The sequence below is a fragment of the Vulpes vulpes genome, chromosome 12, assembly GCF_048418805.1.
Source record: "Vulpes vulpes isolate BD-2025 chromosome 12, VulVul3, whole genome shotgun sequence".
In the NCBI taxonomy this organism is placed as follows: domain Eukaryota; kingdom Metazoa; phylum Chordata; class Mammalia; order Carnivora; family Canidae; genus Vulpes; species Vulpes vulpes.
The window spans coordinates 79,021,482-79,034,842 of record NC_132791.1 but is presented as its reverse complement, the minus strand read 5'-3'; the positions used below and the strand labels follow the sequence as shown (position 1 = coordinate 79,034,842).

The 13,361-nt window shown below is 40.8% G+C and overlaps 1 long non-coding RNA gene across 3 annotated transcripts in view; it reads right to left on the bottom strand.

Moving 5' to 3' along the window:
- LOC112920502 (uncharacterized) overlaps window positions 1-13,361 on the bottom strand; it is a 203,163-nt gene that overhangs the window by 166,739 nt on the left and 23,063 nt on the right. For 2 of the 3 annotated variants that reach the window (XR_011995668.1, XR_011995667.1), the window contains exons 4-6: window positions 12,261-12,314; window positions 11,227-11,410; window positions 10,319-10,434 (exon numbers count right to left, since the gene is read on the bottom strand). This is a non-coding gene — a long non-coding RNA (uncharacterized lncRNA). Of the gene's footprint in view, window positions 1-10,318; window positions 10,435-11,226; window positions 11,411-12,260; window positions 12,315-12,644; window positions 12,759-13,361 lie in introns of all 3 variants that reach the window. The other variant, XR_011995666.1, reaches the window with a different exon arrangement.

The window sequence follows — 13,361 nt, the reverse complement described above, 5'->3', positions numbered from 1 at the left end:
CAGGGAGTCTAATTTGGGACTCGATCCCGGGTCTCCAGGACCACACCCGGGACTGAAGATGGCGCTAAGCCACTGAGCCACCCAGGATGCCCAAGGAAATAATTTCTAATGCTTATTGGCAGGCTACCATATTTCCTCCCCCAGAGAAAGTCAGGGTGGGGAAGGATGTTCCCAACCTTCCTCCTCTAAGGAAATTACAAGAGTGAGACAGTTCAGTCACAGGAGTGTAACTGATGTTATTAAACCACTGTTGGAAAATGATTATGCCTTGAATTTAGAGGTCACCACCCTGTAGGGATTCACAAAGGAAAAATCCTTCCCTTACATTGTTTTACTTATTCTGACAGCACCTCCTGTGAGACAGGCAGACAATCTGCTATACTGTATGTGGCCTTCCTGGGCAAGCACACACATTTGATTTAGCATCCTCCAATGGCTTCTCCTAGAGGACTGTCTTCCCACATCCCTTCCTGGGTTGTACTCAGGTCCAGCTTTATGGACCTGTGAACTGCACTTTTGCACAGAGCTCCACACTTAGGACTTCAGGTGCTACTCTCTTGGAACTCTTAATAATTTTTGAATAAGTGGCCACATATTTTCATTTCACTCTGAACCCCACAAATCTTATAGCCATCTCTGGGTGTATGTCTTCAGCTGAACCTCGGAAGAATGTAAGGAAGGATCACAGCAAGCCAACTATAGCCTGGAACTCCACAGGATTGTGTAGCCCAGGGATGTGGTAGTCATTAGCACTGCTGATCAAGAAATTTGGCTTCTTCTTGTAGACATAGGTAGAAATGGAATGAAACTTGCTGTTGATAAAACGTGAGTGGGCAATGATGATGTCACATCTGGGCAAAAGGTCTATAGTCCAGACCTCCATTTGCCACATCCCCTTTCTCCTGCCTTGATAGTTGAGATGGAGCTTCCCTCAGTGAGTCCCTGAGAGAGACAAAGCCCCCAGACAACCTGCAATAAACATGTTCTAGGAGCAAGATAAACTGAGGTTTGAAGCCACTGAGATTGTGGGGTTATTTTTCCCCACAATTTAGCCTTCCTGATAGACACAGAGAATAATAAACAGATTCTCAAAGCATCTTTGCAATACTTAGAGACTGAGCTGGGGAGAAGGACCAGGGTGCAAGGCAACAATATCTCTGATAATGAAGAAGATTCCTACACAAAGATAGAAGGGACTGGCAGGAGTCCATAGGTTGTTTAATTTATTTAGTCCAACTATTTACCACTGAACCACAGAAAATACAGCATTAGCAGGGTTCATTTGTAATGAACATATAAGTCTTCATCACAGAAAAAAAAAAGTGATACAATTTTTATGTTCTTCCATCCCTGCCATTTTGTTTGTCAAACACTTAGCAAGTACAAATTGCTTCTTTTTGAGGGATGAGGAAAAGACAGAAAGATAAAATGACCCTACAAGACCCCAAAAGTTTCCTGGGGCTGATTAGTAAGGCTCAGCATATACACAGTATTTTAATAAAATGTCTGATTCTATATTTGTCTCTCTCCTAAGCAAGGAATCAAGGTCACTTGAGTGTACAGTAGCCCCCGGAACAGCTCTATAAAGAAGGGTCTCATCCTGACTGCAAGCTGGAACAGCTGCTGAGTTCTTTTATTCATGACCAAATGTTTCCAGAATGATTAAACTAGCATTGTAAATGTGCAGTCTATATCAGCTGAGTGACAAGGATTAAGCAAGATTCAGATTAAAATGCTAAGTGAGTTTGTCCCAAGATCAAGCCAGATATATGGTTAACACTAAGAAAATACATGCTGAAGAAGAAGTGTAAAAACAACCACCTAGAGAAAACCTCAGAATAACAAATTGTACCAGAGAAAGTATCTTGAATGGCAAGTAAGGGCTGTGAGGGCTGAAATTACCTTTTTGAAAGTACAATTTCACAGGAATATTTAGAAAAAATATACAGCCAACCAAACAACTTACCCAATATGCATATTCTCAGTGGATTTGGTTCTGAGGGGAATGCGCCACTTTGGCATGTGGATTATTTTGAGCTGAAGACAATCAAGGCCCATAAACTCAGGAAGAGATTTTAACTTTGCTCTCAACTACCTCTACGAATTTAGACAGAGGACCTGGCCCAGGAAGAGAGCTATCACTAGAGACAACTACAGAGAGTTTGGGACAGTTGCCATCAGCTGGGAGGAGCTCAGCAGGGCCTATATGTTTAAAGTCTTCTCTGTGTCCTGCTGTCTCCCACTGGAGTGGCAAACATTTGTTTATCAAACATTCGCTCTTCTCAACTTCCCATCTTTTCTGTGAAGCCCCAGACCCCTTATAAACTGACTAGCCCTTGAGTCTCATTTCTTTGGGGTGCCCATATGTAAGAAATTAATTTTTTTTTCCTGTTGATCTGTCTTGGATGTCAATTTAATGATCACACCAGCTATAAGACCTCGGAAGAGTTGAGGAAATATTTTTTCTCCCCTACAGTTTAAAAAAAGGGTACAATAATAAAAATCTATTTTGTTGACACAATAAATATTGGTAAGTAAGTTTCAGAACAAAATATAAGTTGGAAACTCAAAATTACTATCAGAACTGCTAGATTTGCTACTCCAAAATAAGAATGCTTTGAGTCATGTAGAGTTTCTCTAACAGAAAATCCACAATCAAAAGCCAAAGTGAATGTAAATTATTTACAAAATACCAATGTAATAGAATAAAAAAGAAAAACCATGAGAAAAAAATCTACAGGCACTGTATGAGTAATGTCTTGAAATTTTTTATATAATGAATATAGAAATAAAATCACATATCCTTTTGCTTTTAGTGACATTTAAAGCGATCTGAGACATTGATGAATAAATAAATATTTTTGAGAGTAAAAATACTCTCAAACCTCTCTATCTGTGGCTTTCCCATCTTCTCTAAATCAGCTCACATTCCATGGAACTTAATCCCATTGGTCTGTAAGTCTTTGTTACAACCTATATTTTTGCCTGGGAAATTTCCCTCATTGGCTTCACGTAAACAGTCCTTCTCAGACTCATTAGACACTTTTTTTTGTTTTGTTTTAACACTTCAGACACTCGGATATGCGCTCACGGGGGTTGAGTACACACACCCCTCACACCTGAAGCACTAAAGAGGAACAGTGTCTCTATGCATGCTTGGTGCCAAATGAGGAAATGGACGTGCCGGGATAAAATAATTTGGAGCCCCTACACAGCACAATGCTTAAGAACAAGGGCTCAGAGTCCATCCAAGCAAACTTCCTATCACTCTAGTTTCCACATTTGTGGCATGGGGATGGTAAGAATACATAACAATTCATAAACCAAATAATCCTTGTACAGACTTTATGGGCTATCTTGTGCATAGGAAGTCAGCAATATATGGTTGCCATTGTGATTCCAGTAAATTCTCTTTCTGGGAAAAATTCAGAGACACTCCAAGGCTCTTGGCTCCTCCTACCCTCTTTGAAGAATCACAGATTTCTACTTATGTGCTAAGGATACTGATATAAAATAGGTGAACAGATGTGGCTGTCCCAAAATTGGACAGAAAGATAAAATATAGACTGTTGAAGAAAGGTCAGAAAGAGGCAGCTGCACAGGAAGATTAAGTAGAAAACAATATTTAAGGCCCGACCCCTGATGAGGTGTTAAATGGCCGGTGGGAGCGATCCCAGCTGTAATCCAGTTAACATTTAGCACCTAATTATCACTTCTCAGTGGCGTCCAGACTAGATAATTGTGAACTGCAACCTCCAAGCTACACAGGAAATGTTTGATGCTACCAAGCTGCAGATTCAATCATTTAGCAGGCACTGGCTATCCAGGAGCAAGAAACAAGAGATGTAAAATATTATTACTCTACTTAACCAGGAAAGCATCATCTCTCCTTGGGATCTAGCCTGCAATTCAGCAGATTCTTACCAAACAAGATGTGGATGATTTTTTAAGAGATTTTACTTATTTATTTGAGAGAGAGAGAGACAGAGAGAGATAGAGCATGAGAGGATGTAGGGGTCAACAAAGAAGCCAACTCCCCACTGAGCAGGGAGCCCGACATGGGGTTTGATCCCAGGACCCTGGTATCATGACGTGGGATGAAGGCAGACACTTAACCAACTGAGCCACCCGTGCACCCCAATTTGGATGATTTATTCCAAGATTTCCTTCTAAACTGTCTTATATACCAGCACTCATGAACATGGCAGAAAATACAATCTGACATGCTAACCCTAGATTTTCCTTCACATGGGGTGCAAAGCCATGCTGGTGCTTCACCAACATTGTTTTTCTGGGTGGGATGATAAATTTCCTCATCCTTCCAGTCTTCTGGGGAAAAAAATTTTTTTTCTCAGTATCTAAAGAAGACAACTGCTGATGGGGATATAATGATGACAAAACCCAGGTCCTACTCACAAGAATCTCTAATATGAAATTCTAATATGGAAGAGTAGGGAAGAAGGTGAAGATTTTCAATATAATAACAACCACCAAAAAAAAAAAAAAAAAGGTGTGGGAACACAAAAAGCAGAGCAATTAAATCTGCAATGTTGTTTATGTCACATCTCAAGAATACATAGGAGAAAGAAAAAGATAGACATTATGGGCAGAAAGAAAGGCGAATAGAATAAGACTTGGCATTTACGAGCCAAGTGGGAAATTTGTAGTGTATGACAAGAGTTGGGGTCATGACGTTGAAGAGATGGGCAGAGGATGTTGAGGGAAACATGACATGAGGAGTATGATCAAAGAAACCTAGGCATTTGGATTTAATCCTGTAAGTAATGGGAACCTATAGTGAGTTCTTTGTTTTTCAATTTTGTTTTTTGTTTTCATGTTTGTTTTTAAGATAAGGAGGAGATACAAAGCAGTCCATTTTGAAACATTACAGTAGGTAGTGGGTACAGAGAATGTAGTAGAAAGGAAGGGAATGGAAATGATAAAACCAAGTAGGATGTGGTTGTGATGGTTCAAGGAGAAATGGCTGGGCTGTGGGCTGTGGAGAGGGAAGACAGGACAATTTTAAAAAACATTTATGACATGCAACCCTAATAAACTATGATATTGGATGTCTGGGATGAAGAAGGGAGTAAGAATATATTCACAAGGTGCCTGGGTCACTGCTCAGTGGGTTAAACATATGCCTTTGGCTCAGGTCATGATCCCAGGATCTTGAGATCAAGTCCTGCATCAGGCTGCCTGCTCAGGGGAGAGCCTGCTTTTCCATCTCCCTCCGTCCTCCACTCATGCTTGCTCTCTATCTCTTTCTCTTGTGCTCTCTCTCAAAAAAGAAAGAATGTGGGATACCTGGGTGGCTCAGTGGTTTGGCACCTGCCTTTGGCTCAGGGCATGATCCTAGAGACCCGGGATCGAGTCCCACATCAGGCTCCACATGTGGGGCCTGCTTCTCCCTCTGCCTGTGTCTCTGTTCCTCTCTCTCTCTGCATCTCTCATGAATAAATAAATAAAATCTTAAAAAAAAGAAAGGAAGGAAGGAAAAAAGAAAGAAAGGAAGGAAGGAAGGAAGGAAGGAAGGAAAGAAGGAAGGAAGGAAGGAAGAAAGAAAGAAAGAAAGAAAGAAAGAAAGAAAGAAAGAAAGAAAGAAAGAATATATGCACAGTGAGTAGTGGGGTGAAAGCCACACTGTGGAGCATGAAGGGATGGAAAGCGAGGCCCATTCATGCAGCCTAGAGTGAATGAAAGTTATTCATCTCCTTTATGAAGTAGGTACATATTCTCAGGATGACTGCATGGAAGTCATAGAACAAAATGGAGTCTAGTCATGAAATAAAATGAAGCTTAACGGGTCACTTTGGGTCTGTAGTTCACTAATGGGGCCTCACTTGAACCACCTCAGTCATCCAGCCTCAAGCCAAAAATTTTCAAATGAGACACATTTACCAGGTGCACACTTCTGTCAAGGAAAGCCAGACAGCAACTGTTTCCAGTAGCTCATTCTTAGCCTCAGTTCCTGCAGAAAGCAGAGCCACCCTGAGAGACATGTGTATAAGAAATTTATCAAGTGGGATTCCAGGAGCAGGAAGGTAAATCAGGGAAGAAGGCAAGTCAACACAGAGATATGTCAGCCGCTGCCACAGGCAGCTGGTTGTGTGAACCTCCAAGCATCCTCCTAAGATGCCACATGGACAGCAGGCTTCCTTGCCTCTCATTCACCCCTCATTGTTACTCCTTTTGATATTCAATCATTGAGTAATTAAAGGTATGCGAATAACATCTGTAGCATCCAAAGGACTATAAAAATATTCATTGTTATGTGTGCCCAGATCAACACATGTTAAAGCAGGTCTTATTCTCCAGGTTCAAGAGAGCTGGTCTAGCTGTGGGTGGCCATCCCTTCCTCCTGGTATACTTCTTACACTTTTGCATTGTACAGGGTTGAAGAGCATCCCCCCAAATTTCATGTCCACCCAGAACCTCAGCATGTAATTTTATTTGGAAATAGGACCTTTGCAGGGGCGCCTGGGTGGCTCAGTTAAGCATCTGCCTTCGGCTCAGGCCATGATCTCAAGGTCCTGGGATGGAGTGCAGTGGGCTCCCTGCTCAGCAGGAAGCCTGCTTCTCCCTCTGCCCTTTCCCTTCTGCTTGTGCTCACGTTTTCTTTCTCCCAAATAAATAAAATCTTTAAAAAAAAAAAAAAAAAGGAAATAGGACCTCTGCAGTTAGTTGTATGAGGTCATCCTAGATTAGAATGGCTCCTAAATCCAACAACTGGTGTCTTCATAAGAGAAAGGAGGAAATCCAGGACACACAGCAGAAAAGAAGAATATGAAAATGGGGACAGAAATTTTGGTGACACATCTAAAAACCAAGAAGCACGAGGGACTGTTTGCAAACCAACAGAAGCTAGGACAGAGCCATGGGATAGTTTCTCACCCTGAGCTTCCAGATGCACCAATGCTGCTTATAACTTGATTTCAGGTCTCCAGAACTGTGAGAAATTATTTGAAGCCACCCAGTTTGTTACGACAGCACTGGGAAACTGACACTGTTTTCAGTGACAATTCCCTGGTCAGAGTATCGGTGGCCCTGGGATCCTGTGCAGGAACTGCCAAACCAGACCTCAAAGTCCATACAATATACCCGACCAGCTAACTGCTGTAAATTTTCCAAAACATTCCAGCAACCTGTGACCAAATACTGCATATGCATTCTCCAAAAAACACACATATTTTTATCCTGTAAAGATGAGTTGAATATTTCTGCTACTGAATTATACTAACCTTCAGAAAACTGAAGAGCTCATAGACAGTATCACACACACACACACACACACACACACACTTAAAAGTTTTTTGAATTTGTGTTTTAGGGGAAAAAGGGGGGAGGCATTCAACTCCAGTGCTTTTAAAATAAGGGCAAGGAGGGCACTGGGTAGCTCAGGTCCTGATCTCAGGGTCCTGGACTGGAGTCCTGCATCAGGCTCCCTGCTCAGCAGGGAGCGTGTTTCACCATCTCCCTCTACCCCTACACCTCCCCATTACCCCTCCCCCTCCTCACTCCCTCTGCCCCTCCTCCTACTTATGGGCCCACATATGCACACTTTCTCTTTCTCTGTCAAATAAATAATCTTAAAAAAATAAGGGTAGAGAATTTAACTCCACATTATAAAAATGTTCAGTTCATATTAGGGTCCCTGAAGAGAGAGAAGAAATAGGTGTAGTGTATGAGAAGATAACAAGGAAAAAGAAAAAGAACAGAATAAAGAAACACCCTATTTCATCATTCCTAAGACATACATTCTTTCACAAACTATGCTCTGAAATCATGATGCATCACACAATTGGTAAGGTTTTATGATCGTGAGGTAAATGTTATGCCATAGTTTTGTAAAAATCTTCCTTTGACAACTTTTGGAAAAGACTTTTTTAAAAAACCAACAGCATTAAAGCACACTGGAATTGATGAAATGTGAGTAATAAGCAGGAAGGAGACACTTTGGGGCAGTTCCATAGGCATTAGACAAGTACTTTTGTAGAAGATGAATTACTCTTTCACACTGTAGAGTCCCCTGGGGTTTGGGGGATAGTCAGCTATGCTCTTGTCACCCTGCTCAATGTAGAAACTACCGTTTATACCCTAGAAAATGCATTCCATTGTCAACCATAGCAAGATCTTTTTCTTTTGAAATAAGAACGCTGCGGGGGGGGGGGGGGGATTTTACAGTTTCACAGAATTCAAAGAAATGAATAGGAATATTAAATTGGAGGGGAAAAAAGGAGTCTTTAGTGTTATATTCTTGATTTTACAGACACGTAAAATTGAAATACAAATTAGGTGATGTGTGCAAGGCTGCATTTCAGGTGCATTCAGAGCTTGGTATTCTAGATAGTACGTAGCTTTTCCTCTCATGCCATGCTGCCTGTTTGTAGATTTTAGTGAATCCTTTGGAAAGACCAATGCAAATTTACTACCTATGCCAAAAGCTTGCTACACTGTCTTTAATCTTTCAAGGGCTGTGGCTGTTTCATTTGATAATGCCTAAAAGTTACACTGAACCCTTCAAATCAAATCCAGACTTATGGTCTAATTGATTCTTAGCTCATACAATATATAGTGCATTGTCATTTCAAAAAAAAATGCTGATTATCAGAACCCTCACCTCAGAAGCATTGCATGCCATGACTGTTCAATACAGAATAAGCTCAAATAAGAATTAAATAGAACGTTTTCAGATATTACTGTACAAGTAGCAATATTCACAGATCTTCAACCACTCTTCTGAAGCATTAAGAAGCTCCTCTGTAATTACCATGGCTAACAGTAATCCAGGGCTCAGCCACAGAAATAGAACTCTATCGTCTACTTCAGGGCCTCACACCTGAGGCACAACGCTGTCTTCCACTCTTGTTTCTGTTCTTCTTTCTTGAACTTCCTTCATTAAGCTTCACAATCAATACCCACTGAACACATACTTTCCTGCTTCTATTCCTGCTTTAAGTTCTTCAATTCCCTTCACTATTAGAAATGTTGAGAATCTCTCTGGAAAACACTCCCAAATTCCTTGTTTTAGACTTAATCACTGGCAACTCATTCTAACGTGCATGCAATCTGTAAAGGACATTGGTGAATTGTGCCACAATCAGCTATGACTACTGTGACTTTAATTTGTTTATCAAGCTGTTTATCACCAGTCATCAGTCAGGGTATCAATGGAAGGTCATAGGAGGGATAAACTGTGCTAAGCACCCTCAGGGAGGAGGGTCAGAAAACACTAGAGGCAAAAGAAAAAAAGTAATAAAAGGGGTCCACAGAAACTTTCCTTACTTAGCAATGTGGGTTGAGACTTAACCTCTGAAATAATAAATCTTCATCCTCCTTCCCTCTCTCTCATTCATTCTCTCTTACACACACACACACACACACACACACACACACACACCATTCCTACCATTTTAGCTCTGCATTCAGGGAAGAGATAATATTCTAGTTCATGACACCCATTATTGCTATTGTTATGTGGTTAATGCGTTAATATTTGCAAAGCATTTAGAACTATGCCAGACATATGATGGGTACTATGTAATTATTATATAACAATTATTACCACCACATCCATCCATTTATATTTTTCACACACACAAATACAAAAATTATTGAGACTCTCTTAAATGCCTAGTACTGAAGTAGGTGCTACAGAAGTAAACAGAAACCAAATTTCTGATTTTGATGGTTTGGGTGTGATGGAAATACATGTCTACAGGGATGATGTTCAAATCCTTCTGTTAACCTTATGAGTTAAGTGTTATTATCCTCACTATACTCAAGAAGTCAAGATTTGGAGAAGTGGCTTGTGAATCTATAGCTGGTAATTCTTGATGTTAGGACTTGAGACCAGGTCTGCCCAAAGCCAAATCAGAGCTGCAGTTCAGAGTGCCTGGTGCATGGTTATCGCTATAGGAGAGTCCTGGGGTCAAATGGTTTTTAAAAGAAAACAAAAGAGCAAGATGGAATTAATTCTATCTGGGGAAACCAGTGAAAGCTTCAGAGAGCAGGTGACACTTGACCAGAATGGAATTCAAAAAGAAGAGAAGGCAGGGAAGTCGAGGGCATTGCAGTTTAAGGAGCAATCCCCTATATCAGGGTTTGGGTGATGGGGTCCAGCGGCATCTAAGAGCTACTTAAATCCAATAACTCGCCTTTCCTGGTTTGGGATAGCTGATCTGCTCCCCTCAGGGAGTATTTATTGAGCAACTCCTCTGTAACAGGCATCCCATTAGGCACCATATTAGCCATTGTCCTGGAAAAGAAGATTCCAAAACACACCCCACCCCCAGGGATCTGTAAGTAAGGCACTCACCAGGTTTAGCTCCTCCTTCAGCCCTCTTCTTCAGTGTTCAAGATTCGCATGTAATTCTCCTACTGCCCTGGTGTGGAAAGCAGCTGTATGGTGTTTCTGATTAGACTTATTACTATCTGGAATACCAGAATACAGATTACAAAAAGTGCTTTTGTTTTCAGAAGAGGCAAATATTTATAAGTGCCCTAAATAACAAATTGGAAAAATAATCAAGAATCTAGTTTAATCTAACTATAAGTGAGAAATGTGATCCAAAAATGAATTAAGAGTGAGTTTGACATTTCCATGGAGAGGACCTGCAATGAGAAACTCCAAGGTGGAAACAGCAGGTGAGCTCATAACACCTGCAGGGAAGCAGAATCAGAATGTGAACCCAGGGTACAGACCAAAGGTCAATAAACCTTTTCCTTAGAGCCTGGTAAACATGATGAAAGGCATCTCCTTGGTTCTGTGGATGGATGTAAAGTGACTAGGAAATCTAAGGGGTTTTTAATGAATTTGAAAACCTATTACATTTCCTATGATTCTACGACACGACATAATAAACCCCTGGTAGCATATTCTACTTGCCCCACAGAAATGTCCCCTGGGTGAACAAGATGTGTCCCCATTCCCGTGGGTTCCATAGTCAAGGCTGACAGGCAAACATCTGTGTAAGTGCTACCACTACCACTCAGGACAGTAATAGTAGCTAACACTTAAGGACCTTTGATGTGGCTGGTACTTTATTTTCTCCAATCCTTATGCTTGAGGCAGATACTATCCTCATTTTACAGGTGAGTTGACCAAAACTCTGAGAAGTTTAGAAACTTTCCTTTTTTATTTTTTTTTTAGAAACTTTCCTAAAATGACATTGTCTTCAAAGTCCCAGGTTGTTCAGAGTAAGAGAAAAGGTAGTAATATCAAACCTTATAATTAGTGGCTGGGCAGGATAACAGTGCAGGAGTCCTGGATTCAAATCTTGATTATGTCACTTGCTAACTCCATGGGTCCTGAGCAAGTTACTAGACACTAGGCCCTTATGTACACAACTAAGGTGGTTCTTGAAAGAATTCTGTAAGATTATATTCTTTGAGTGTGCCAAAGCAATACCTAGAACATAACAGATTCTCATTTAAAGCTAGCTGAACTGAATAACCAAGAAAACCATAAGTAAGATAAAAAAATCCAAATTTACCAAACTCATGTTTTCATTTCCATCCCCAAAGAAAAGATCCCTCTGGGATATTGTTAACAGAAGAATATTCCTAATGCATATGAATACAATGTCATTTCCAAACATTAACTTTATACAACTTCCCAGGCACATTTAGTTCATGAAACAAGGTATACTGGAAATATAGTCACTGAGACACTATATTCCCCTTGCATCTCCAGATATTAAAAACTGCTTACAGAACAAGTCATTAGAAACTTTATAAAATTTAATCACTCTGTTACTTATTGTTCAAATCACTGGTGACTTACAAAGGATGAAGGAAACTAGAAGATATTAGATGGCTATCGTGTCGAGTTTCTCAGGCAGCTTTACTCACAAGGTTCACAAACATTACACTCTTGTTACTTCCAGACTGTCAATCGTCCAAACTCCTAAAGGGACAATCAATCTACCTGCAGAGACTTCTCTAATCTGTAAGTACAGTGGCCATAACATAGACTGGTTTTTCAGCTGATATCAAATATTCTCTCTTGTCATCAGACCATGTCTCCCAATATTAAGTTTGGAACATTTGTTCATGGTATCTTTAATTTAGAGCCAGTCTAACGCATGGATTTCTTTGAAAGAAGGAAGAAAGAAGGAAGAAGGCATAGAAAAGCATGGAAAGAAAAAAGATTAAAAGAAAAGGAAAGGAAAAGGAAAAGGAAAAGGAAAAAAGCAGAAAGCAAACTTTTCCTTTTGCCTACACAAGATCCACATGAGGCAATCAGCACACTTAATTACCTAGGAGATTGACGTGGTAGCCACAGGAATTCATTTACAAGGGGGAACTATTGCCTGTAAAGAAGCAAAAAGTATGAATGCATCAAGCTTTGCATTAAAGCCTCCTCCATTTGTAGGTCTCTCTTCCCTACCACTCCCCACCCCCACCATTTTTATATTATTCATGGTCATTTGAAGAACTAATCAGCTGCTAGATGAGGTGTGAATTTGGAGTTTTTTGCCTGTATTTGGCAAGCCTGCCTCTCCTACCCTGACAAATTAATTACCTGTGAATACCTCCCAGCAGCCCCGGACCTTCTCAGATGAAAGAACAGTGGGTACATGTGCTCAGCATTTCAAAATGGGAGCATAATAAATGAAGTGATGAAAACACAAGGCTCTTACCTGGAGCCAAGGACAGAAAGCCTGCTGTGGGTTCCTTTTGACATTGTTTTCATCAGCAACGCGTACCACAGAGCACAAATCCCAGGACTGCTAGCAGAATGGATTGAATATTGCCTTGTGGGAGGAAGGAGCAGTCACAGGGGCAAAGGAACTATTAGAAAGAGGCCCTGAGTAGCTGAGAAGCTCAGCCTGGAAATCTGCAGGGGAAGGAGGGCTTTTCAAAGGGAGAGGTGGGAGAAAGGAGGGTGGAGCCGCAGGCCCCTGCTGCCATGAGAAGCAGCCTACCTTTGCTGGGACAGGACAGCGGGTTGCTTCGCCTTTGTGTGGCAGAGCTGGCTCTTGGTACAGCAGCCCTGTTATTGGCAGGAGCTTGCTTCCAAGTTACCTTGCAATTTCTCCTTAATTGCTCACCTAGATCTGCTTTTAAATGCCTCAAAGGCATGAACCAAGATGGTTGTTTCTTTTATAACTTTCTAAAGGGCTGAAGAGCAAAACAGCATTTATATCAAGCTTCAAGATTTACAAATGGCTTCTTATGCATCAGATCCCTTGTTCTTCACCAGAACCTTGAGAAATGGGGACTATTATTATCCTTGTTTCATGCAATGTTCATTGTACACATGAATGCTGCCTTACCTGTGGATGATTAGTCTATTTTGTTAGAAGGCTAATATGTTTTTCTTATTATACCGGGTACCTATCACCTAGATACAGGAG